Below are 26,150 nucleotides of genomic sequence, written 5' to 3' on the forward strand. Positions count from 1 at the left end.
CATTGTACAAAACAAAAGCTTAAAATTATAATTATCACTTTAAATGTAATTCTAAAACATTATACTATTATGGACATTTATTTACGTGGAAAGATTAAAATTATAAATAATCACTTTAAATGTATATTGTTAAAATATGGAGTACTTATCAATTATATCAACTAAATATCCATATTTTATCGAAAAATGATAAACCAAGAGCCGATGTAATCTATACATCTATATCTATATTCATACATATATAAATGTCAAGTTGTAAGAATTTTTATTTTCCCGCTCAGATTCATGAATTTTTTTGAGTATATTGTATACATCTTTTAGAATGTATTATATAAATTTATGTAAGATGCATGACTTGATAGATTGTCATTGAATAAAGCACCATTATACATTGCATAATACACATACAAAACTTGAATGAGTTTTATTGTGGTGATTAATAAGATACTACTCCATAAACCAATGGTCAATAAATAAATCAAATGACACAATCTCATTGGTTTATAAATATTTTTTTAAAAAAATTATATATCTTTTATCTACTATATTAAGTAATTATAAAAATTATACCAAAATTTACAAATTTTCATCCTCTATAAGTAGAGACCACATTTGCTATATTTTTTTTATCATAAAAAATATCATCTTTTTCTCTCATATAATCAGTCTTCTTTGGTTGTAGTCTTCTTTGTTGTTCACTATAAATGGTGATGAGAGTAACATATTCTTCGATTCTCAAAATTACTATTACTAATTTTCATCTTATGTTTTGAGCACCAATTATGTATTTCATATTTCAATTACTGTAATTTATGTTGTTTATTTGTTTATTTTATACAACTTTAGTCTATCATCTATTGTGTTTTTTATCAATTTTTATTATGCAATGTATAATATTTCATGTTATAATATTATTATAAAAAAATTAATAAAAATAAATATATAATGGTGTGGTTGGATAGTCATTGATAAATCAACAAAAAAGTATAGTTGAGTTGGATGAATATTAAGCATATCTTAAAATATCATAATTTATTATTTTTAATTCTTTTATACATATATGATGCAAAAGGTAAATTGTATAAAACAAAAGCTTGATTTATTGACTGATTCACAATCAGTCAAAGATAATAGTAAAAAGGCTCAAAAGTTACATCAATTCTTTAAGAAGCTTTGCACAAAACCTAAATAAAAGGCAAATATGTACACTGAGCCATTAACATGTCCAATATAAATAAACCATTGATTATTGACATAAAAAATATTAAAAAACACATTTTCATCAACTAATTTTAATTTTTCAATCTTACCTACATATTTATTAAACTACACATTAACCCAACAACACTATTAATAATTTACCATTATAAAACATTTTTGGACTGCATTGGGACACTCTCATAAATCTATATGTTATTCATTTGCTTACGTATCTAAATTCCACGTTTAATCTCACATCACACACGAAACATATTCTTTAACCAACACATATATCCAGAAGCAATATAAATAAAATATACATATGCATATGTCTCTCTATTCCTTTTTATTATTCTGTTACATATCAAGCCTGATATCTGTTCGGGATTCTTCTATGACCCGAAGGTCCCTCTGTAATTGGACTCATAGGCCCCTCTATAATTGGACATATAGGTCCTTCTGTATTTGACCGGAAGGTCCCTCTGTATTTGACCCGTAGGTCTCTCTGTAATATCGGATCCAGGGCAAGACCATCACAGATCCTCTTTAATCATATGATTCATGTACTTTAATCTAAAATAAAAAACATATCCATTTCTTCACATCATATTCCACCAAAGAATTCCAATATAGTTTATAAATATATCCATTGCACCAGTCCCACGCAGCCAGATCATATTCTATCATTAATAACAAACAACATATAATCATATTAGGTTCACATCATATTATATAATTAATCTCTTCACCAGAACTCAGAATAAAGAAGCATGTGAAACATGTAAAATTAAAAGTATGGTTTATACACACCTAAGTACTATAGATATTCTCATTGATTCTACCTCCGGCTGTGCAATCCTTTTCTTCACCAAACTGACTTCGTTATTAATTTGTTACTCTTTTTCAAAATATTATCGGACTATTGCTTCTTTCAATCCGTGGTTAGGATGACATGTGTATTATGGTGAAATATTATTTCGTAAGGCACATGTATGAATAGGATTTTGAAGCTGAAGTTTTGAGTATACAATTTTCTCATTCACTTTCTTAATAATAATATTCTATTAACTTTAATTACATATTTATAAACCAAAGAGTCGGTGTTAATATGACTAATTTCTCCAACTTATCATACGTGTTTGTCTATTGCATAAATTACTCACACGTATAACACTTCTAGCTATATGTCATGCGTATTCATATAATATTAATTATTAAACTATTAATATATATCCATTTGCCAACACTTTTCTATAATATTCCATACACCCACTCGTTAATTATACATATATGTATATTATTTATATAATTTCTCATGTATTTTACATCTCTTATATACACATACACACTTTGTGAATAGTTTAATAATTTTACTATCTATGTTATTTTTTTCGTATAATTATAAAAAATAATAACTATAGTTTATAATAAAATGAAGAGTGATATTAATGATCATGGTCAATCTAATAATAACTATATGTTATAATAAAATAAAGAGTGCTATTAAACTTTAGGGAAATTAGAAGTTAATATCGAATAATTTGATTTGGGCTTATAAAAGAATAAATAAATAGATGAAATATGAATTTTAGTATGAATAAATTAGAAGATGTTACAACTATACAATGAATTTTAGGTAATTAATTGTAGGTATAGTTATTGATATTTTAAATAATCTATTGAGTAATAGTCTGATATATTGAATAATTACTAAAAATTAGTATTTTATTATGATTGATGGTAAAAAGAAAATATAATTTTTGAAAATGCGAGAAGCACATGTTCTTAACTCATCTATTTAATATTTTAAATCTGTATAGTTAATATTTTATATTTCATATAGAATATTACATAGAAAAAAAGATATTGCAGAATGTTGTTAAATTGTAAACTATGTTACTAAGTCGGTACTACAACCTAACCCTATGGATTACTAAACCCTTTGGAGATGGATTTAACTTCGATCACATAGCGAACGCTATTTTATTGAGTTGGTACTATACCCTAACCTCATGTACTACTAAACCCTTGGATTGTTGGATTTACACTTCAGCCCCGGCGCGATGCGCAACTGACGATATTTTTAGTAATTAAATAAGTACATAATCATGTATTATTGATACATGTGAACTTTAGATTCGAATCGTTATATGCTCCATCCATCTAATGAAATATTGTCCAAATATTCAATCCCAGGACGATGCACTATTTTATTAATTGAATAAGTATATATTTAAGTATTGTTAATAACGTTACATTTTGATATCACTATATATTATTAAGATTAATTTTTTATCCACAAAAATAAACAATTAACGATTTAAATGAATAGAGAAAAAGAGCTCGATATTTTAATTGGAATGAGCTCGATTTAATTGAAGAAAGAAAGTTTTCAAAAAAGATAAAAGTATCATCTTATTTGGGGCAAACTAAAAAGAAAAATGTGTCATATTAAGTATGTGATAAAATTTACTAAAACTAATACTCCTACATGGCCATAATTAAAATTTTAAAACTAATACACCTACGTGGCCATAATTAAAACTTTAAAACTAATACCTTTAATTACTAAAACTAATATTCCTACATGACTATAATTAACATTTACTAAGACTAATACCTTCAATTTACTAAAACTAATACTTCTACCCGGCCACAAATTAAATTTAAAATTATCATTTATTAATTCAAGTGGGGTTTAGTTAATCCTTAATTATTTTTGGCCCAAAACATGTTAGCCTAGCCCAAATTCACTTTTAGGGTTGCATTATTCACTATATAAGTCCAACAACACTATTCAATTCCTCCCAACGGCACTTTTCAATTCCTCCAAGTGGTGCCTTTATTTCTTATTTATTTCTACCTCTTTCACGCCACAAATTTTACTCTAGATTTCTTGAATTTGTTTTGTTTACTAAGAATATGGAATGCATATGATGTGGAATGTTACTCCATGTTATAAAAAATAAACGAATATGGAATGCATATTATAAAAAGTAAATTTTCCATTGTACAAAACAAAAGTTTGATTGATTGACTGATTACTATCAATCAAAGACAATAAAAAAGTCCAAAAGTTACATCTATTATATAGCTCTTTAAAAAGATTTGAATAAAACCTAAATAAAATGCAAATGTATACATTGAGCCAAATTGATTAAATTTATAGGGAAATTGGTCTCTAATATCATGAACTTTGCACAAATTCTGGTTTTTCCCATGAACTTTCAAATTAGTACCATAAATCATGAACTTTCATATCTGTTTGGTATTTCCCCAACCCGACCCGAATCCTATTTTTCCGGTAACCTTATGCCAGCGTGTACAATCGGAAAATCTACGTGGACTCTATTTGAAACGACGTCGTTCCACCTCCAAATCTATAATTGAAACATTTTTTATATATTATTTCACAGCATCGTTTGTATCTCACCTCCCGCAAATTTTCGTTCTCTGAATCTGCAATTAACCTCTCAATTGCAACTTTTATCAGGGATCTTCGTCGATTTCGGACTCCATTTGGGTAATCTCGACTGCACACTTGAATAGGTTTCATTTTTTGTGAATTTCTTGTTCTTTTCTTCGAATTAATTTTCAAAATCAAAACCTTTGCTTTCTTCAAATCAACAATGGAGGCTGCTCAGATTGTGTTCCCTGCTCCACGTATTTTAACTGTTGTTTGGGACAAGTTTCTGCTTAGAATTGTTTGTTGGTGTAACTTGGTTTATTGCCTGAATAATCATTTTGTGCTCCATAAATATGCTTTCTGTAAGTAGGCATTTGTAACGAAAAATTACTAAATGGATTCAAAATGCATTTTATTTGTGAAAGAAGGTTGTTGATTTCACCATTTCAAATATTTACATAAATTGTTTCTATATCTTAACTGCATTTTCCAATTGTAGTTGCTTGTACTGATTATGGTAGTTCTAATGCCACTGCTGCTGCTACATAAAAAAGAAGAGCTAGTTTTTATGGTTCTTGCCTGTATCTCATTTTTCCAACAAATATTTATGAAATTTGTTTACTTTATTGCCAGAGAGGTTGCAGCAAATGAATCGAATGAGAGTGATGAAGAGTCAAAACGAAGCATTATGGTATGATGTGCTTCCTTGAGATATAATACTGCTTGCTAGCACTTGCAGGGAAAGAGGACGAGGACGGGGACGTGCCAGCAAAACTGCAGAGAGAGAAATCCTAAGACACGAGATTGAGCAACTTGTGTTCGTTTCAATTTGTCCTACAGAAGGGACCAGTTACTATCCATCTTATTTGTCTCAAAATAAAATGTATCATTCCTTGGGGTTCTAATTTGACCTCAGAAATTTGTTTCATTGTAAATTCTGAATCATATTCCGAAGAAATGCAGATATTCTATTAAAATCGCCTTTTGTTGGGTTTCTCTATTTCTTTCTCCTATTCCTTATGCATTTCACTCTCAGTGTATATAATTCATTCTCATTCATGTCCATCTTGTACTTGTAAAGATCTGTATTTCATAGTTGTATTTATGTCCTAAGTTATGGTGAGCGTCATGTTTCCACAACAGAATACTCAGTTTGGCCTCAACTACACTGCATTGAAACTATGATTGCTTGCCTAAAGAGTAAAGAGAACACACAGCAGTCATGTTTCCACAACAGAATACTCAGTTTGGCCTCAACTACACTGCATTGAAACTATGATTGCTTGCCTAAAGAGTAAAGAGAACACAGCAGTCATCTTTTCTCCCTAACACAAAAGCATTCAAATACAACCAATGTCATCTTGACCATAACAAAAGTTTTATATTGTCTCCACAACCAAATGTGTTCAATTCAGGGCAATACATCAAAATATGATCATTGAACATACATGTTCAAAGCTAAAAAAATATCCCATCAAAAACCAAATGTTTTTTCTCAAACTTGACTCTGTTGTGTTGCTAAACCAGATTGTGCTTCACCAGGTTGTACTTGTGCTTGTCGAACTTTTCGAGGCCGTCCTCTCTTTCCCTAATAAGAAGCAATATGAATATATTAAAATCAAACTCAAGTTCATAACACAAACTGCTCTATGAACATACTGATCCATACATCAATAAACTGATCCATACATCAATAAACTAACCTTCTCTTTAGTTGGCTTTGGAACAAGATCGTTTTTGCATGATCTACTGTTGTGCCCTTGTTGAAGGCATTTTTGACAGGTCATAACACATATTTTGCGAAGCTTGTGTGGTCTCTTTGGATCAATTTCCATTGGGTCTTTTTTCCTCATTTTTTTTGGTCGACCCGGCATCTTCTTCACATGAGGTGGCATGATACGGTAGCCTTGTGCTACACCCCACATCTTGTCACCATTCAAAGGTGGAATGCCATATGCATAAGCCATTTTGTACTTCTCCAAAGTGAAGTAGTCACTCACATAAGACTCAACCTTTTCGTTCAAGAAATTAATTACTGAACATGCATGCACACAAGGGATTCCAGTAATATCCCAAACTCTACACTCACAAGACCTCGAGGCTGGTGTTACCACAAACCTATTTTCATTTAAGCTCACCTCAAACTTACCACCCAATGCAGGCATAGTAACACAATATCGACTATTATACCTCAACTTCTCTACTTTTTTCCTGATTCTAGGACACAAGACATCAGTTTTCACATGTGCCTCATTCAATTTCTCATAATGCATCTTCATGAGTGAAGTTCTAATGTCTTCTAACATGTGTATGAGATGTTTACCTCTTGGAATCAAGACATACTTGTTAAAGCTTTCACACATATTATTCAAGATGGAATCACAACTTTGCATAGGAGTAATAAAAGCCTTACAAAATCTTGTGATGTTTCTTTCCATCAAATGAATATAAGCTTCAACATCTTCCTGTTCAAGTTCTTGGCATGCCTCATTGTATTGTTCCATGTAAGTACTCCTTACAATTTTCCAGAAAATGCTCTTTAGTTCTGGGCCTTTTGAGCCCTTGTGTGTCTTCTTCCAATTGTTATAAACATGCCTTGCACAATATCTATGCTCGGCCATAGGAATAAAAGCCTTAACTGCATTCTCCAGCCCCTATAATTATAATATAAATCAGTAACTACATCAATAAATTAGATCAATCAATAAAAAAAAATAGTACATACCTTTTGTTGGTCACTAATGATGGTGATTCCAACACCTTCTCCAAGATTCAAATCTTGAGCCATTATACCTATGAACCATTTCCAGTTAACTTCGTTTTCCACTTGAACAACCGCCCATGCTATTGGGAACATTTGGTTGTTCCCATCACTTCCAATTGCTGCAAGTAGTACATCCCCTAAATAAGTCTTCAAAAATGCACCATCCAGACCTATAACTCTCCTACAACCTCCCATGAAGCCCTTTCTCAACCCACTAAACCGTATATATATGCTCTTAAATACTGAACCAATTTCCACATCAATTTCAAATCTTCCTTCTTTATCTACCTTCATCAACTCAGATACGTAACTCCTAAGCTTTGCATAGTGGTCCTCCACAGAGCCCGTCAACAGCTCAATGATCTTTTTTTTCGCATTATACAGCTTCCACTTTGATGCATCATGTGCATACCTCTGCACTAAGTCCCTCCTCAACTCCTTAATAGTTGTATCAGGTTGAAGTCTGAATGTGTTCAGATACTTCTTAGCAATCCAGTTGGATGTAACTAATTTGCTTTTCATATTCCTAGAGCATGTGTGGACATCGTGCAAATTTTTTTATCTCAAAAGACCTATACTTATTGACCTTACTCGCATAACACTTCCACTTGCAAGGTTCTTTACAACCAGCTTCCACTTGGTCCTCATTAACCCTTTTGAAGTGTATTTCCCAGCCATTCTCTATTGCATTGTCAGTCAAAGCATCCCTAACTTGATATCCATTCACAAATCTCATTCCAAGTGTCAACTTCAATGTTTTATGATCACATCTGGGATTATACACACACCTTCTACGTCTTTTTGTTAGCCCAGCACTTTCATCCTCCTCATCGGTGGAATCAGAGACGACATCATCATCAGATTCCTCATTATCTGACCCGCCACGTTCAACTACAGCGTTGCTTTCTCCAAAATCACAAATAGCACCTGTAAACAACTCATTACTTATAACCCTAACATTTGCTTGTTTTAATTTCTCTCTTGCTTGTGTATACTCATCATCTGACACCAGCTCATCGTACATCTCATCATCCGTTTCATCTTCTTCATCACTAGATGGAATATAAATCATCTCATCATTTGACTCACCCTCCTCCTGCCCTGCTCCCTCATCCTGCCCTTGCCTATCTCTTGCTCCAGCACCCACTCCAAGATCTCCCACACTAAACTTCCCCACGCCAGGATCCCCTATAGTAAACTCCTCCACACCAGGATCCCCCACGGTAAGCTTCTTCATGCTAGGATCCCCCACAGTAAACTCCTCCATACTGGGATCCCCCACAGTAAACTCACCAACACCTTGATCCCTCACTCTAGGATCCTCCACGCCAAGCTTACCAACACCAGATTGTGTTCCATCAATAATATAAACATTCAAAATTCTTGTTCTAAGCTCAAGATGTGACAACATCACCATCACATCTTTGTCATCTCTAATGTCTACCATTTTCATAGACCTAGGTATCTTATATGTAAGTTTACTCCACTGATCATAGCCCAATTTCTTAACTTCATCAATTAAATCAAAATACCCAAATCTATCTTCGTCAAAATCAACCTTAGGAGTTATATCTCCACCTACATATAACTCCAAGCCACCATTTTTTACAATAGACCCGCCATGATGAAAATGTATATCAAATTCAATCCTGCAATTTTAAATCAAAATTTCAGTCAGCAACTAATTTGTGCAAACAATCAATCTGTAATCAAAATAATTTGTAGTCTAATTCATGGGGTTTATATACCTATTAAGTTATAATACATGAATAAACTTGTTGATTCATTATAATACTCAACTTGTTAAGTTAATCGTGTAATCTTTCTATATGTGGGGACCAATATAAACACAAACAAACAAGGGGAGCTGAAAAAGTATTCACCACCACCAAGATGGAAAAAACGACAGAAATTAAAAAAAAAATTGAAATCAGGGGGACCCACCTCATTGACATTGAGGGCGGTGTTCGAGATCACAAGCTGAAATAGACAACTAAAATTGTTGTTGCTTTGTTCTTTAACCAATAATCCAAGAATCTTTAAAGAAATTTCCTAAAATGTGTTTCTAGGGTTTGTGAAAGAGAACAAGGTTTTGTGTTTTGATTCTGTAGCGTAGCGCAAGTGTGTGGTTTTTTATTAAATTTGTTTTGTTTTTTTTTTTTGTTTTTAGAGTTGTATTTTGACAAATAAAAATAATATTGTGTTTAATATTCCACATAGATATGCCAATCTACATGCCACTTGTAAGAAATATGCCAAATAGGATTCAAAATGCCACATAAGCTAGCCGGATTTTACTCCTGACCCGCCGTGGGAAATACCAAACCGATATGAAAGTTCATGATTTATGGTACTAATTTGAAAGTTCATGGGAAAAACCAGAATTTGTGCAAAGTTCATGATTTTAGGGACCAATTTCCCAAATTTATATTATATTAGTATGTGGAACGATTTTTAATTTACATGACCATACCTGATATAAAGTACATAGCATTACACATAGTTTACAAATTTTTACTTGTTTTCTTAATTAATTTTTGACAAAATTTAATAAACTATTTAAACGATTAAAATCTAAAAAATAGTTTGATTAATACCATCATTATGATCTAACTAATGTATATTTTTTGGAGTATTTGATAATGCCATCAGTATTAATTACCTAATAATCTTATGTTTAATCGATTAATGTACACTAAACAATAATAAAATTATTAATGAAGGAGTGAGACGGTAGATCAGGCCAACAACATATATAACAGTATGGGTCTCATCCCAAGAATCCAATCTTCCTTACCTTTATCCCAAAAAAAGTCCAAAAGTTACATCAATTATATAGCTTCTTTAAGAAGCTTTGCATAAAACCTAAATAAAATGCAAATCTATACATTGTACCAAATTGATTAATTGGTGACAAATTATGCATTAAGAATAGAGAAAACTTTTGGAATATGCAAATGTATACAATGTGAATTGGGAATAGGAAAATATGCATTAAGAATATTACTTGCTAATCATATAAGCATTACTACATATATTTTGGAAACACTCTTATCTCTATTTTATTCTCTCTTACTTTACTCTCTTCACTTCACATACAAAATAAAATTATATAAAATTATTAATTTTAATTATGCAATAATAAATATTTCATGTAACATTATTATTATTATTATTATTATAAAAATTAATAAAAATAAATATATATAATGGTGAGAAATAAAATGCAAACATGCATTGAGCCAATCCATCATTTGTCATTATAGCCTCTGCAATATGAATTGGGAATAGGAAAATGCATTGAGAATAGAGAAAACTTTTTGAAATATGCATTATTGATATATGTGTGATTTGCTATTAGGAATATGGCATTAATTGAGTAGACAACACTAAAAATGGAAACACTCTTATCTCTATTTTATTCTTTCTCTTTTATTTTACTCTCTTAACTTCACACACAAAATAAAATTACATAAAAATATCAATTTTTATTATGCAATAATAAATATTTCACGTAATATTATTATCATAAAAAATTAATCAAAATAAATATATAATGGTGAGAAATAAAATGCAAATGAATACATTGAGCCAATCCATCATTGGCCATATATATGTGAGTGAATTAGTGAATATATGGTAATGCATATTATATGTGGGTGTGTAAAATTTTCATAAAATATATTATAGTGGGGCAATCATGTATGCTTTAGCTAGAGGTGGGTCCCTTTTGTATTTCCATTTAGCAAAATAATGTTGGTGGGACACATCACATCACATCACATCATATCATATTTCTATGGTGGTATCAATACGATAGCTATGAATTAATGCTACCTGTTTCAAGTTTAAATCCTATAAAATGAGCTCATTAGGTTGGACAGAAAATGTATATATTAGTAGTACCTATTAATATTATACTGCAGTAATTATTAATTGCTGATTTTTTTAAAAAATTTATTTACTTTACAAAAGTATAGAATTTTAACTTATGTAACCTGTTAAATGCATTAATTATTAATGGCTGAATTTGACTTTAAAGAACTGCATGTGAAGTAACTTACTTTTAATACTGCAGTCTACTCAATTAAAAAAAAATGGGAAGCAACTTGCACCCTTTGCACAATCCTCAATGTAGAAATGTAGAAATGAAGGTTTTCAATCTTTTCAGTCTTTTCATCTTTTACAAAGTAAAATGAAACAAAATAAATTTGTATGGTGGAAATCATTTGATGAATTAGAATTTTGGGATATTTAAATCCCTAAAAAATCTCCTACCTTTTATAAGCAGTACAACTGTAAATTTTGGTGGAAATATTTTTGGAATAAGAAAGATATAAAATAAAATCTATCAAAAATAGATTAAGTAGGAAGAGAAAATAATATATCAAAAGCATAATTAAATTGTGGAGTAATAAGAAATAGTACTAAATTTCCAACCCCTTTGACCCCCTCTGATTCTTTTAATCTCACCTCCACATCCTTGTTCTACTTTCTCTCTCTCGAGATATATATGAGCATACATATATAATATTAGCATTTATATAAAGTGTCCAGTTGGTCATCAATATTGTCCACCAATGAAGTACATTGGAACTTGCAATTACAAATTATGACAATATATATATATAGAGAGAGTTTTGATCTATGTAAAACTCATTCTTAATACAAAAATACAGAACCAAGCATACATATGTCATTTTTAGGTCATCGTAAGCTTATTTTTATGTCATTATAATAAGCATGACATAAAATGATCTTAATATGACCTCAAACCCAAATTTTATAATATGACCTAAAACTGCTTTATAATGACCCAATGTGTTTTTCTTTAATTATTGACCATTAGATTGAAAAATCTCATGGTCAGGATTTGGTCTGGATTTTGTATTGATCATTTTCCTATATATATATATATATGGTCAGGATTTGGTCAGGATTTTGTATTGATCATTTTCCTATATATATATATATATATATATATATATATAGGGTCTTGTTAGGTTGAGATTATTTAGCTAAATTGAGAAATGAGATGCAATATGGGCCACTAATCCACAAGATTAACAAAATGTCAACAAATACCACATTATGTCAACAAGGGGGTATAATTGTATTTTCATTAAATTGTGTTTGAAATCATTTTCTAAAATCCTCTCTAAAATTCTAGCTACAAAGTCTTCAAATCTTCAACATTCAAATATTCAAATCTTCAAATCTTCAACATTCAAATCTTCAAATCTTCAATATTCATATCTTCAAATCTTCAAATCTTCAACATTCATATTTTCAAATCTTCAAATCTTCAACATTCATATCTTCAAATCTTCAAATCTTTAACATTCAAATCTTCAAATCTTCAACATTCATATCTTCAAATCTTCGAATCTTCAAATCTTCAACATTCAAATTTTCAAATCTCTTCAATATTCAAACCATCAAATCTTCAAATCTTCAACATTCAATAAAATAACACTTATAATTCGCATATCAATACCGAGAATATCGAATGTCAACAACTCGTATTAAAATGTCAACAATTAACTTACAATTCACATATCAATACCGAGAATATCGAATGTCAACAACACGTATTAAAATGTCAACAACTAAAAAACAACACTTACAATTCAAATATCAATACTGAGAATATCGAATGTCAACAACTCGTATTAAAATGTCAACAACTAACAAATAACACTTACTATTCACATGTCAATATCGAGAATATCGAATGTCAACAACTCGTATTAAAATGTCAATAACTAACAAATAATACTTATAATTCACATATCAATAGCGAGAATATCGAATGTCAACAACTCGTATTAAAATGTCAACAACTAACAAATAACACTTATAATTCACATATCAATAGCGAGAATATCGAATGTCAACAACAAACATTATTTATGTCAACTACAATGTCAACAACAAACTTTATTTATGTCAACTACGATGTCAACAACAACTTTATTTATGTCAACTATTATGTCAACAACAAATATTTTCATGTCAACGACGTATATTATTTATGTCAACAGCAATGTTTTACTTATAATTCATGTCAACAATAATGTTTTACATATAATTTATGTCAACAACATTTTTCATAAAATTTATACCAACGATCTATATAATTCATGTCAACAACAAACGTTATTATGTCAACGAGCTATATAATTCATGTAAAAAATAAACATTTTCATGTCAACAACTTATATAATTTATGTCAACAATACTATTTTAGGCAATATCACAAACACCTTATCTACACAACTCAAAAATTCCAGCAACATAATCATGCATCCATATATTTCACAAAGTTCATCGTACAATTAAACACACGCAAATTTAAATCTACAAATATTGACAAACACCAAACCCAGCATGGCTCCGAACAAATACACAAAAAATACAACCTAAACTCAACCATTCTCACCATCACCCACAGCTCCATCTCATCCACAACTCCCACACCTTCCACAACATGACTCTCCACATCTTTCTCCACCACCAATCACACTATTTCTATTCAATTTTTACAGTGAACAAACACTTCATTTATTGCTCAACTATAAACACAACAATCACTTATTATCTCTTTGCATCATCAACAATCATATACACAATAATTAATGTCAACCACAAATATTTTCATGTCAACAACCTATATTATTTATGTCAACAACAACGTTTTACGAATATCAACAACAATGTTTTACATATAACTCATGTCAACAACATTTTTCATAAAATTTGTGTCAACGACTTATATAATTCATGTCAACAACAAACGTTATTATGTCAACGAGCAAATGCAAGTGATTTACGAAGCAGATTTGAGAGGCATAAATCGAATTAAATAAAAAATTGCAAGATCTGTGCTGAAGTCGCGAGATAAAAGCGAAATTCAGCATTGAAATGAGCAGAAATCAGTATTTTCAGATTTTTTCCCAAATGTTCAAGCATTTTGATGAAAACAGCGAAAATCGTGAAGATGAACCTCAAAATAGTCGACTTTTACACAGAGCTCCGACGAAAAAACAGAGGTAGCAATTTCTCTCACTAAAAATCAGTTCACATCCAACACAATTGATAATGCAAAGCTTAATACCTCCAAATCCATACTCGAATCAACAATTAAGCTTCCGGCGAAGCGACGGCGTGAGAAGCGAAGCTGTTCGGAGCTTCGTACAGCAGGAGCGGCGAAGCGCGGTGAACAGCGGCGGCGTTAAACCGCGCGTGCGAGAGAGGGGGCTTGTCTGGAGGCGTCGAGGATTTTCCTTTGATTGTATTTCGAGGATTTCCTTCGGATTGGATCCGGCGGAGCTGGATTTGTCGGCAGAATTCGGTCACCTCGCCTCCTCCTCTTCCCGCCACCGTCCACATCATGATCCTCCGCCTTCGCCGCGCCGATCTCTATCTCCAGTTTCGCCTTCTCCGCATCGTCTTCTCCGAGCTTCGATTTTAGCTCGCAGATATGCTCAATTCAACACAAATTCAAAAATTGAAGCTCAGTTTTCCCTGCCGCCGTCCAGATCCTGATCGTCCGCCTCCATCGCGCCGATCTTGATCTCCAGTTTCGCCTTCTCCGCATCGTCTTCTCCGAGCTTCGATTTCAGCTCGCGGATCTGCTCAATTCAACACAAATTCAAAAACTGAAGCTAAGGTTCGTGAGATGGAGATCTTCGTGTAATTGAGAAGAGGATGAATCTAAACCCCTTTCCTAACTAAAACATGGAATTACTATTCTACCCTTTCATAATAAATTAATCTAAAATTATTTTTTATGTGGCAAAATCTGGACCACTCATTTAATAAAAATGAGTGGCTGATATTGCATCTCATTTCTCAATTAGCATAAAAAATCTCAATTGATCACAATCCTATATATATATATATATCGGCTTCAACTAAAAATGGGTATCATTGCTCTTAATTAATGAAGTTTAAAATCTATTGCTTCACAATAATCATATGGCTACTAAACTTAATCTCAACTCTTTGTGCCACCTATTTCTAATTGTATCTCTCATTCTCTCTCTTCCTTGCAATATACTGTACGAAACCAATGGTGAAGAAATAGAGGATTCTATTTTATGTCTTAAAGTATATTAAAATAAAAGAAAATATATTATATTAAGACAAAAGAAAGAAATGACATTGATTTATTGATCAATAAAAATATATAATCATTTACATAGAGTATTGTTCAATAAAAGAAAAAAATGACATTGTAGATATTGTTTATTTTAGATAAGTTGATTTATTGATCTGTAAAAAAATGTACTCCATTTAATACTATTTGAAATTATTTGATTAGAATATATATTTAATGGACTTATGAGAATTAATACAAATAAATAGAGAAATAAAACTCAAAACCCATTTTACAGTTGAAACTAAGATATTTAATCCTCTATAATTATATAGTACTCTATTATATTACAAACTCATATTTTATGGAAAATGAAATACATTCCATTCTATTTTCTATGCAATTATTGCTCCACAATGTGTATACATTTATTGCCTATTAATCGAAAAATAAGTTATAGCCCAAGCCACAAAATAAATTAATATTTCATGTAATATTACTATTATAAAAATAAATATTTAATGGTGAGAAATAAAATGCAAATATATACATTGACCAATCCATCGTTGGTCATTATAGCCTTTGCAATGTAAAATGGGAATAGGAAAATGCGGTGGGAATAGAGAAAACTTTTTGGAATATGTATCATTGATATACGTGCGATATGCCATTAGGAAAATGACATTAACTTTGTTGACTTTTTTATACACCATCTTTGATAGTATTTGTTGATGTATATGGAAAAAATGTTTTGATAATTCTGAAATATAATAATATTATATTATTAACATATGTTTGAAAACCATTCTTGGTGTATTTTTTAGACTATACGTACGGTAATATGTCTTTTAGACATTATGTACAGTATATATCTTTGTTGGTGTATTTTTTAGACTATACGTCTTTTAGACTATATGTACGGTAACATGTCTTTCAAAATTTTGATTTCTTTAATTTCTTTTATACTTGAAAAGTACCGTCGAATCTCGTTAAAAAATTATAATATTCTTAACTCATCTATTTAACATATTTACGCTATATAATTAATATTTTCTTTTGTGATAAAGTAGATTTCCGCAATAATATGTTAAATATTAATTATATGGCTATATAATTAACATATTAAAGCTATATAATTAATTATATAATTACGGATCTACATAGCTAATAAAATTACTAATCTGCATAGCTAATTGAACATATTAAATCTACATAGCTATATAATTTAAGCTATATAATTACGGATCCGCATAGCTAATTAAATAATAATAATATAGCTACTTTAACATATTAAATCTACTATAATTACATTTTTCTAATTTGAATTCTCTCCCAACCAAGCCCATTCATATACCCTTGACTCAAAACCCTAGTTGCTAACCCTTTACTTATAAATAGTTCTCATTCTCTACATCCGACTCCACAATCACCACTCCAACGGCTCTATAGTCACTAATTGTTAATTCTTCTCGATTTTGTAGGAGGAGATATTTTGGTGTTAAGTGTGTTTTTGTCTTACCTTTGTTATACTTTTGCACTATTTCCGTTTTGCTCTCTCCATTTTTGTTTTTTTTTCACAACTCCAACGATTTTACCATGTTCGTCCTTCTAATGCATGTTTGAATATGATTTGAATTCGAAGGGGATATATCCATTGTTTTCTCAGTGATGCATTGGTTGATGGAAAACACACACAATATACTTTGGCATTTGATTTTCAATATTTTTCTTGTCTGTTTTCGCATAAAAATATTACTTGTTCCAAAGTTGTATATTCTAGTATATTCTATTGAATACAATATTGCCCCATGAGATAACATGGCGAGCTGTTTTAACTGTGGCGCTCATGTTCAGTTGTCGGCATATATAGATTAACAAAATTCTCTCCCATAGTTTAATCATTGATGAACTGCAGTTTTCTTTTTAACCTATTTTGATCGGCCGATCCAATGGGCACTTTACAATTATGCAATGTATGATTGTTCTATTTTACACGGCCTAAACTTATTTCGTACTTCATCAACCATTTCATACAGTATCTCCTCATGTAGTTAGTCATGGTCTATCTTTGTTGCATTACATTCAATAAAGGTATATTTATATACTCTCATAAATATAAAGGCATTTTTGTTTATGTATTATGCAAAATTTCCACGTGAATTATAGATATTATTGATTTTTTTTGAAATTCAAATTCTCCTATTTGTTTTCTTCAAATTCTCCTATTTATGTTCTTGATACACGTGCACTTTTTTTGTAATAATGGTTTCAGTGATTTCCAGTTTACCTCTTTAATTGTTGTGTGAATTGATTTTTTCTCTATTTTGTAAGCTTGTATTGTAGTTGTGATTGATTAGACACTGCAGTCAGCTTTAGTTGTTTGAGTTAAATATTATTTACTGCTAGGCAAAAATTTAAAATGATTTATCGATAAAAGATAATTTAAATGAAAAGTCTTTTTTCTACATTTCATGCTCTTTTCTTAATCTAATTTTTTATGATTTTCTCAACTGGAACTTTTCTTTTGCTGCATCTTCTCTTACAGACGCTAGAATTATATGCTTAAAATATAAGTGTAAAAATTAGGAACATTCTACCCTTGAATTCTCTTGCCCTTTTATGTATTATATTCCCTTAACTTAATATGTGGCTTGTATTAGGAAGTTAATAATTTGGCTAAATGTGTTTTAAAATCTGTGATTGAATGAATTGATTCCTGTTATTTTACTAAATGTTTTTAATAAATGTTTAAAGTTATTTTGTCTTATTTAATTGTCTGAAAGCATAGAAGATATTGTAATGATATTTCCATTTTGTGAAAGTATTTTATCTTTATTTTGATCTTTTGTTTACTGTTGTGATTGATTTAACACTATTGTGAGTTTTTTATGTGTTGGGTAATTATGTGAAAGCATTCTCTTTGATGTTGCTCTGTAAATGCAGTGAAGTGAAAGCATTCTCTTTGATGCAGCTTTGGAAATGAAGTGAAAGCATTCTGTTGGGTAAGCATTCTCTTTGATGAAGAAATTACACCATTAGAATGGAGAAGAAGTTTAAGTTCATGTCTAAAGTATCATTCAAAAAATGGTAATCTTCTTATATAAAAGTTAATAAATTGAAAATACATTTTGTACAGAATAATCATTTTGTTCATATTATTCATCTATCCTTGTTTTTATGCGTTTCCTCTAAAAATGGAACTGTTCATTCTCTCTTCTTCTTCTTATTCTTCTTCTCTAGTTTTGAAATTTACTCTTCTTCTTCTTCTTCTATTCTTTGGTAAACAGTAGTTCTTGTTAGTTATCTGCAAAATCCAAAAAAATGCTGGAGGAGATTAGATTTAAACGCGTGGCTTTGTTAAAGATTCTTGATGAATTACAGACTTTGTAGAAGAAAAAATTACTTTAGACCAATCATATGAAATGTACCTTTATTGCTCGTCTTCTACTGCATGTTGATTCTGCTGGAAGAGTAGGTAATATTGTTGAAGCTTGTTGATGAATATTCATAGAAAGTAAAATTGTTATTGCAACCACATAAAATTTACCTGTATTGCTGCTGTCCTCTCATTTTGATTTTCTTTTTGTTTTTCTTTGTGCAGTGTGAGAAGGAGTTGCAAGAGGGATGTATCTGTGTTAATTATTCCATGTATGTGTAATAGGTGCAATAATAAATAAATACAGCAATAAAAAGAAATAACAAACTAAAAAACAATAAAATGTAAGCTTTGTAGGTAAAAGTATTAGATATCATTCACATACCTTATTATCTGCAAAATAAAGATGGTAATAATTCGAAATAAAAGAAAATAAGAATATGAAAGCAGATATAAAAGCAACATTAAGAGTGTAGAGAGAGAAATAAGTACCTGCATTATTTGTGCTCCAATGCAACTGGTATTTATAGAGAGATGTCTCAAGTATTGCAAATTTGAAATCTGATTTCCCTCCTTTTTTTTTGGCTCCTTGAAAAACGCTCTTTTTTTAAGTGGGAAAACTCTCTCTTTCTTTTAGGGGGGAAAACCCTCTCTTTTTATTGGGGGGAAAACCCTCACTTTGCAATTGATGTGATATAATTAGATTTAAAAATAAGTAAAATGCTTTTGACCATAGGATTTAATGCAAAAAAGTGTGTACTGTCGTTTAAACTATTGGTTAATACATGGAAGTGTGTGTTGGCTGTTGGCATTTGCAAAATTCCCCCCAAATTGCAAATTTAAAAAAAAGGGGGAATTCCCTTTGATTTCCCCCAAAAAAGAACCCAGCTTTTAATGATAGTATAGATCCTTGACCTTGAACATAGGGGACCATGGATAATTGGGTGTTTATCCAAAAATCTCTCACAATTCAGAGCATTGATCTCCGTGGCGAGGTGACTCTTAATTCTTCATGGGTTCAAACCATTTTTAATCATTTTTTTATTACATTTCTTAACTAAAGAACCACACCCACAACAATTTATCCCTATCCCTCAAATATTCATGAGTTCTACTATTTTATTATTCAGTTTGAAAATAAAATTAATAAAAATACATTTCCTCAATAAAACTTCATCAAAACTCAAAAATAACTTTACAAATTCCTAAAACTAAAACTTATGGAGTATAATTTGAATCATAAAATTTTAAATTCCACTATCGTTTAATGAAAATAATCTGAAGAATGAGATATTTATAGACGAATTTGGGATGAATTGAAGGATAAAAAATATAAAAAAAGTAACATTGGGAAAGTGAGAAAATTTTACTATTAATTTTAACTTTTCTTGATTTGATTTTTTTTTTTAAATCAAATTTTAAATGGCCAAAGCGGCGCCCACTCACGGGGATGGTGAAGGGGCGTGACCGCGTGACCAGGGAACACCACATCGCCCTGAGCGTCGTCCCTTCAGAAAGGGCTGAGCTATGCATTACGGGACGCCTAGTGGAACGGGATGGTTGCAACAACATCCCTTAACCATTTCATCCCAGCGGGATGAACCAACTCTCCATCAATAGGACCGTTGCTTATGCTCTTAGATGATTACCATAGAGTGGTGTCGATTGTTTCGATTTTGAGAATATAATGCAATTTAATCTTCTTACATACATAGGTAATCTATCGAATAATATGGAGTAGTACTATATAATTGAACATTGAAAGAAATGGTTAGAACAATCTATCAAACGTTGCTGATTAATTTTTGTAAGGGTTGGGTTGGTGAAATTTTATTCATAAAATTGTCCGTAGATATGATAAAATTGGATCATAATCTTCATTTCATTTTGAAATGTAGACTTTTTGTTCATGAAATTTTTTCTCAAAGACTCCATCTGTCTCATAAAAATAGATTTTTTTTAATCATTTTGGACCGTCCCTTTAAATTAGATTTACTCTAATAAATTGTTAAACCACTCCACATTAATAATAATATGGATCTCACAATCTACTAACACTACTTCCATTATCTTTTCTCATTTTCTCTTACTTTATTAATTGCACCTTAAACCTAGTGTTATTTCAAGATGTGCTAATTTTATGGGACGAAATAGAACACTCCATACATTTCTAATTTTTGGGTTTGGGATTTTCGTGTTTCAGTGGATCGATTCACCGCACTCGTCATTTACCATTATTTGGGGCAAATAAAATTATGCCCTAATTAACTACTTACCAAAAATTAAATCAAATGATATGCAGGAAGAGAGATTTGAGAAGAAGAAAGAGAGATTTGGGAAGGATAGACTTTGGTTTATTGGGTTCTTATAAAGAAGATTTTATAATTTTGTTTAATTTTTGTTTTTTTATAATTAGATATGTAGGGGACATGTACATGATTCGACTGCCTCATCAACATTGGGTTCGCCGATTTCTTTTTATGAAAACGGAGGAATATTTTTGGACTAACGTTCCAACGATGAGACATTTTCACCACTATACCCTTTTATATATGAAGCTGTATACACATAAGAAAGAAAGATTTTGTGGATCTAAATGAAATGGCACGAGAAGAAGAATTATTTTGATTAAACATCATCCAAGGTAACAAAGCCATGATAGAAATTAAAATGACAATGAAACTAAAAGATGGGTTGGATAAGTTAACATGTGTACTTGCATGTACAAGTATCAATTATTAAACAGCGTCCCGAAGCATGCCTTCCATATTTTTTCTGACAATCACTCACGCATTTATTATCGTCACATAATTCCCCACTTGTGGAGGGAAGATCTTTGCTGCATCTTCCTGCCTTTATTCCTACATCTCTTGCATAAATCACTGCAAATTTAAATTTGTCAGAAAATATATTTAGGAATTTTTAAAGACAGTATTTATTCTAGTAATGAACTTGAAAAATTAATACATGGACACATAATCAGCATAATAAGAAGAGCTGCGAAAACGGGACGCTTCATTTCTGATTTCATTGCAAAGATTTTGAAATAGTGTAGAGAAACCCAAGTCTTCTGTGCTATATATACAACATGGAAGTTTACATTGGATAGTAATTAAAGAGACTTCATTACATTGTTTCCTTGATTTTAGTTCAGAAAAATTTTGACATTTTGTTTTATCTAGCAAGGTCAACTTTAGTCCCTGATTTTAGTTAAGAATAATCTTGAAATTTTGTTTTATCTAGCAATATCAACTTTGACAAAAATATAGTTAAGAATAATCTTTAAATTTTGTTTTACCGAGCAATGTCAACTTTGACAAAAATATACTCCATCCATGAAAAATAATAACATTTGTGGACGATATGAGTTTTAATGAGAAATTGGTAAAGTAAGAAGGAGTCGAGAAAAAGTAGATAAAATAGGAGAGGGAAGGAGATATATGTTGATGATGTATTGATTGTAGGATATGATGCAAACAATGTTTTAAAAATTGAACCGAAGAAGCTACTGGTTTATGGTTGAACCGGTTAGACCGGTTCAACTACTGGTCGAACCGTTTTATTATAGCAAATATATATAATTAAATATATAATACAATAATATATCTTATTAAATTTAGTAAATGATAAAATAATTAATTATATGTCTCAAAAAATGTTAAACCGTATAGATAATTAGTATGTAGTGAATATAATTAAATATACTCTCTTTGTTCCAACTAAGTTGAGTCACTTTTTTTTTGCACTTGTTTTGAAAAAATTGTAATAAATAGTTAAAGTGGATACATTGTAAAGTAAAAACAAGAATCATGGAGATTAGACTCTTATCTACATTATTCTCGCTTTTACTTTATTATATATCCACTTTAACTATTTATTACGATTTTTACTTTTATGTACATTAATCTCGCTTTTACTTTATTATATATCAATTTAGCTATTTATTATGATATTTTCAAAACGAATGTAAAAAATAAATGACTCAATTTAGTTGGGACGGATATGAAGTACACATTATTAGTTAATGTAGATGAAAATTATAATATTATATATATAAATAGATAAAGTTTATATTAAGTCAAGAAGAAATGTACGGGTAGAGTAATATTATACTAACAAATATATATAATTAAATACAAACTAGTACTATTATTTAGTTTAAATGAAAATATATTTCAATATCAATAGATAGGGTATATAAATTAATTTTATAATTTTTTTTAATATTTAGTAAATAGTATTAAACTATAACGAATAATTGTATATCAAAAAATATTATAAAAGTAATAAAATTAGTGACTAGTAGAGTAGAATTAAAATTAAGAGGAAGATAATTATGTATATGTATATATATAATGACTAACAATTACGTAAAAAAATATATAAAATTTGTGTGAATAATTTTTTTTTAATGATTTAGGTATAAGAATATTTAGTGTTTATATTTTCCCTGAGAGCCTTATGGTGGAGTGGTACAACTTTTATTAATTAGAGTGGAGGTCATGACTCCAAGCCCTTTTAACAACAATTATTCAAATTTTTGAAAAGTAAAAAAAAATGATTACCAGTTTACAGTTGGACCGGTCTGATCGGCCAGTTCAAGCGATTCTTAACGGTTCAACATCTCATTTCGGTCCAATTTTTAAAACATTGGATACAAATAATGAGATGTATAAGTTGAAAAATCAATTGTCTGAGTGATTCTCCATGAAAGATCTTAGATAGGCTAACCAGATTTTGAGCATGAGAATCGAGCGTGACAAGACAACAGAAAAATTTTACTTTCGCAAGCTACTTACATTGGTAAGACTTTGGAATGATTCAATATGGATGATTCGAAACCAGTAAATGTGCATTGGGCAGTCACTTTTAGCTGCCGAAAAAGAAGTTGCTGAGTACAAGAGAGGAACGCGCTGCAATGATGAAAGTTTCATATACTTCAGCAATTGGCAGTATTATGTATGCAATGGTGTGTATGAGGACTGATGTTGCACAAGCAAAGGGATTAGTGAGTTGTTGCACAAGCAAAGGGATTAGTGAGTCGGTCCATGGGTGATCCGGGTAAGCAACATGGGGAAGCAGTTAAATGGATCCTTCGATAATTAAGATGTACCACAAACAGAGTCTTATGTTCAATAGCAAGAATGTTAAGTTGACAGGTTATGTGAATGCGGACTTGGCGTCTAATGATCTTGATGGGAGAAGAAGCAGAACAAGGTATTTATTTACTTATAGTGGTACTACTATTTAGGGAATTCTAAGTAGCAGAAGATCGTTGATCTGCCTACTATGGAAGCTGAATATGTAGATGTGATGAAGGCAAGTAAGAGAATGTTGTGGTTGCAAAGTTTTTTAGATGAACTTGGGAAAGAGAACAAGAATAACATATTCTACATATTACTGTGATAGATCATATGCTATATTCTTGGCAAATAATCTAGCATTTCATTCTAGACAAATCAAGAAAGTATAGTTGCATGAAAGTTGTTCGCCTCCTAGTGGGAGATTGTTAATATGAAGCTTGTCTATTTTTTTTATAAATAGAGGTGTTTCCTCATGGTAGAATACATCTAGAGTTATATAGTAAAATCTCTAGCTTGACATCGCCCTAGACTTAGATACACGTTGTATCAAGTTGGATAAACAATTACATGTGTTTATCTATTTTATATTTGTGATTGTATGTGTTTATTTCTGAATAGTTAGATGGTCACAACAAGAGAACTTGCAAAAATAATCCACGAGCAGTGACGGACCCAGGTGGAGTCGAGTGGGGTCGGCCGACCCCACCGCCGGTCCGTGAATACCACCGAGTACCTCCCAAAATTAGCCGTCGACCCAGCTCTACATCAGCTCCGACCCCAGGCTATGGCTACTTCATCTCCATGGAAGAGAATTAGAAGAAGATAGATTAGGGGAGAGGTGAAATAAAGTTTCATGAGAAAATTGAAAAAGTAGAAAATTTGCAGAAATTTGGAAAAGATGATAACGAAGAAGAAAGAGGCGCAACGCAAGCTGTAATTTTGTTTTAGTAAACCTAGGGAGTTTTTGTTTAATACGGCAATATTTTGTTTATGCATTTAGTTGTAAACTTAAATACTCCATAGTACTATTAACATGTGTGTGTTTGATTTAATTAATATTGTATTAATAGTCCAAGTATACTTAAAAATGATATAAAATATTATAAATAATTGTCATTTAGTATGACTCATATTAATTTGATTTAATTTGACTTTTATATTTATTTGTAGTTAAATAACAATAATATTTGTAAAATTACAAATAAAATTAAATTATTGTATGATGTGTTTTTTTCATATCTTCCAAAAAATGATATGGCATTAAATAATTACTGTGCTTTGACAAAAATAATGCAATATTAAATTATATTAATATATAATAATTATTTAAATATTTATATATTATAAGTTATTTTTTGACCCCACGAGTTCGATTTTCTAGATCCGTCATTGTCCACGAGTGAAGACTTCTCTTGTTGACTCACAGCCTCGTGACTCACAGAGAAAAAAGGAAAGTAACATGCCTAAAACATCGAACGCGCGGCGACCCGAGATGTACTATCTCGTATGAATCCGCTTATTAATATGTGCTATTAATATTCATTGTCGCAGAGTAATCCAGATGTCACGAGCAACGTCCCAAGAGCTAGCAGAGAAAGGAATACATCCAACCCCAAAGGTGTGGTCGTCATCAATATTGAGTACTTAGATTGAATTCTGAAGAAAGAAAGTTTTTGGGTTTTGATTCTAATTAAAGTTTTTTTGCTTTTGATTTAGATTATATTCGAATATGTTTTGCGCTTTTTTGTCTGTGATTTCAGACTTTGTTGTGTACATGGAATGTGATTTCCGATCTATGTGACTACTTTGAATATGATTTAAAATTTAGATGGGTACTTCAATTGTGATTTTCGTTCTGTTGTGTACATCATTAATGCCAACAACTAGTGAATGCACATATATACTTATAGAATATAAATATATAATAAAATTAATAAAAATATACATAATACATATTATATAAAATATATTAAAATTAATATATATTATATAATATAGTATTGAATTAATAGAATAAATATATATTATTAAATTTAAAATATAATTCTGTTTTCGCTTTTTTTTTTCTCCCGAACCAAACCGAAAAACTGAATGTTTTTATTTTTAAAACCGAACCAAACCGAAAAACCGAACCGAATTTCAAAATTTCAGTTTGGTTCGGTTCGGATATTCGGTTTCCGATTTTTTTTCTCACCCTATGCACACATAACAACCAACTA

General features: G+C 30.6%; 2 long non-coding RNA genes and 1 pseudogene across 3 annotated transcripts; all 3 read right to left on the reverse strand.

Annotated features, from left to right (window-relative positions):
- Window positions 1–6,101: 6,101 nt before the first annotated feature.
- On the reverse strand, window positions 6,102–8,106 carry LOC148930517 (uncharacterized; annotated as a pseudogene).
- A 10,441-nt stretch (window positions 8,107–18,547) lies between these two features.
- Window positions 18,548–19,300, reverse strand: LOC125211058 (uncharacterized). Of its 2 annotated transcripts, none has more exons than XR_007174449.2 (3): window positions 19,019–19,300; window positions 18,900–18,931; window positions 18,548–18,775 (listed from the first exon to the last, which is right to left on the reverse strand). It is a non-coding gene; the product is annotated as an uncharacterized LOC125211058 (long non-coding RNA). The 2 variants fall into 2 exon arrangements; XR_007174450.2 differs by having other exon boundaries at window positions 18,900–18,934.
- Window positions 19,301–21,444: 2,144 nt separating this feature from the next.
- LOC148930518 (uncharacterized) lies at window positions 21,445–21,888 on the reverse strand. The gene is made up of 2 exons (XR_016136500.1): window positions 21,815–21,888; window positions 21,445–21,729 (listed from the first exon to the last, which is right to left on the reverse strand). It is a non-coding gene; the product is annotated as an uncharacterized LOC148930518 (long non-coding RNA).
- Between the last annotated feature and the right edge of the window lie 4,262 nt (window positions 21,889–26,150).

The sequence above is a fragment of the Salvia hispanica genome, chromosome 3 (assembly GCF_029641045.1).
Source record: "Salvia hispanica isolate PSC_SH4W2 chromosome 3, Shi_PSC_v1, whole genome shotgun sequence".
Taxonomy (NCBI): domain Eukaryota; kingdom Viridiplantae; phylum Streptophyta; class Magnoliopsida; order Lamiales; family Lamiaceae; genus Salvia; species Salvia hispanica.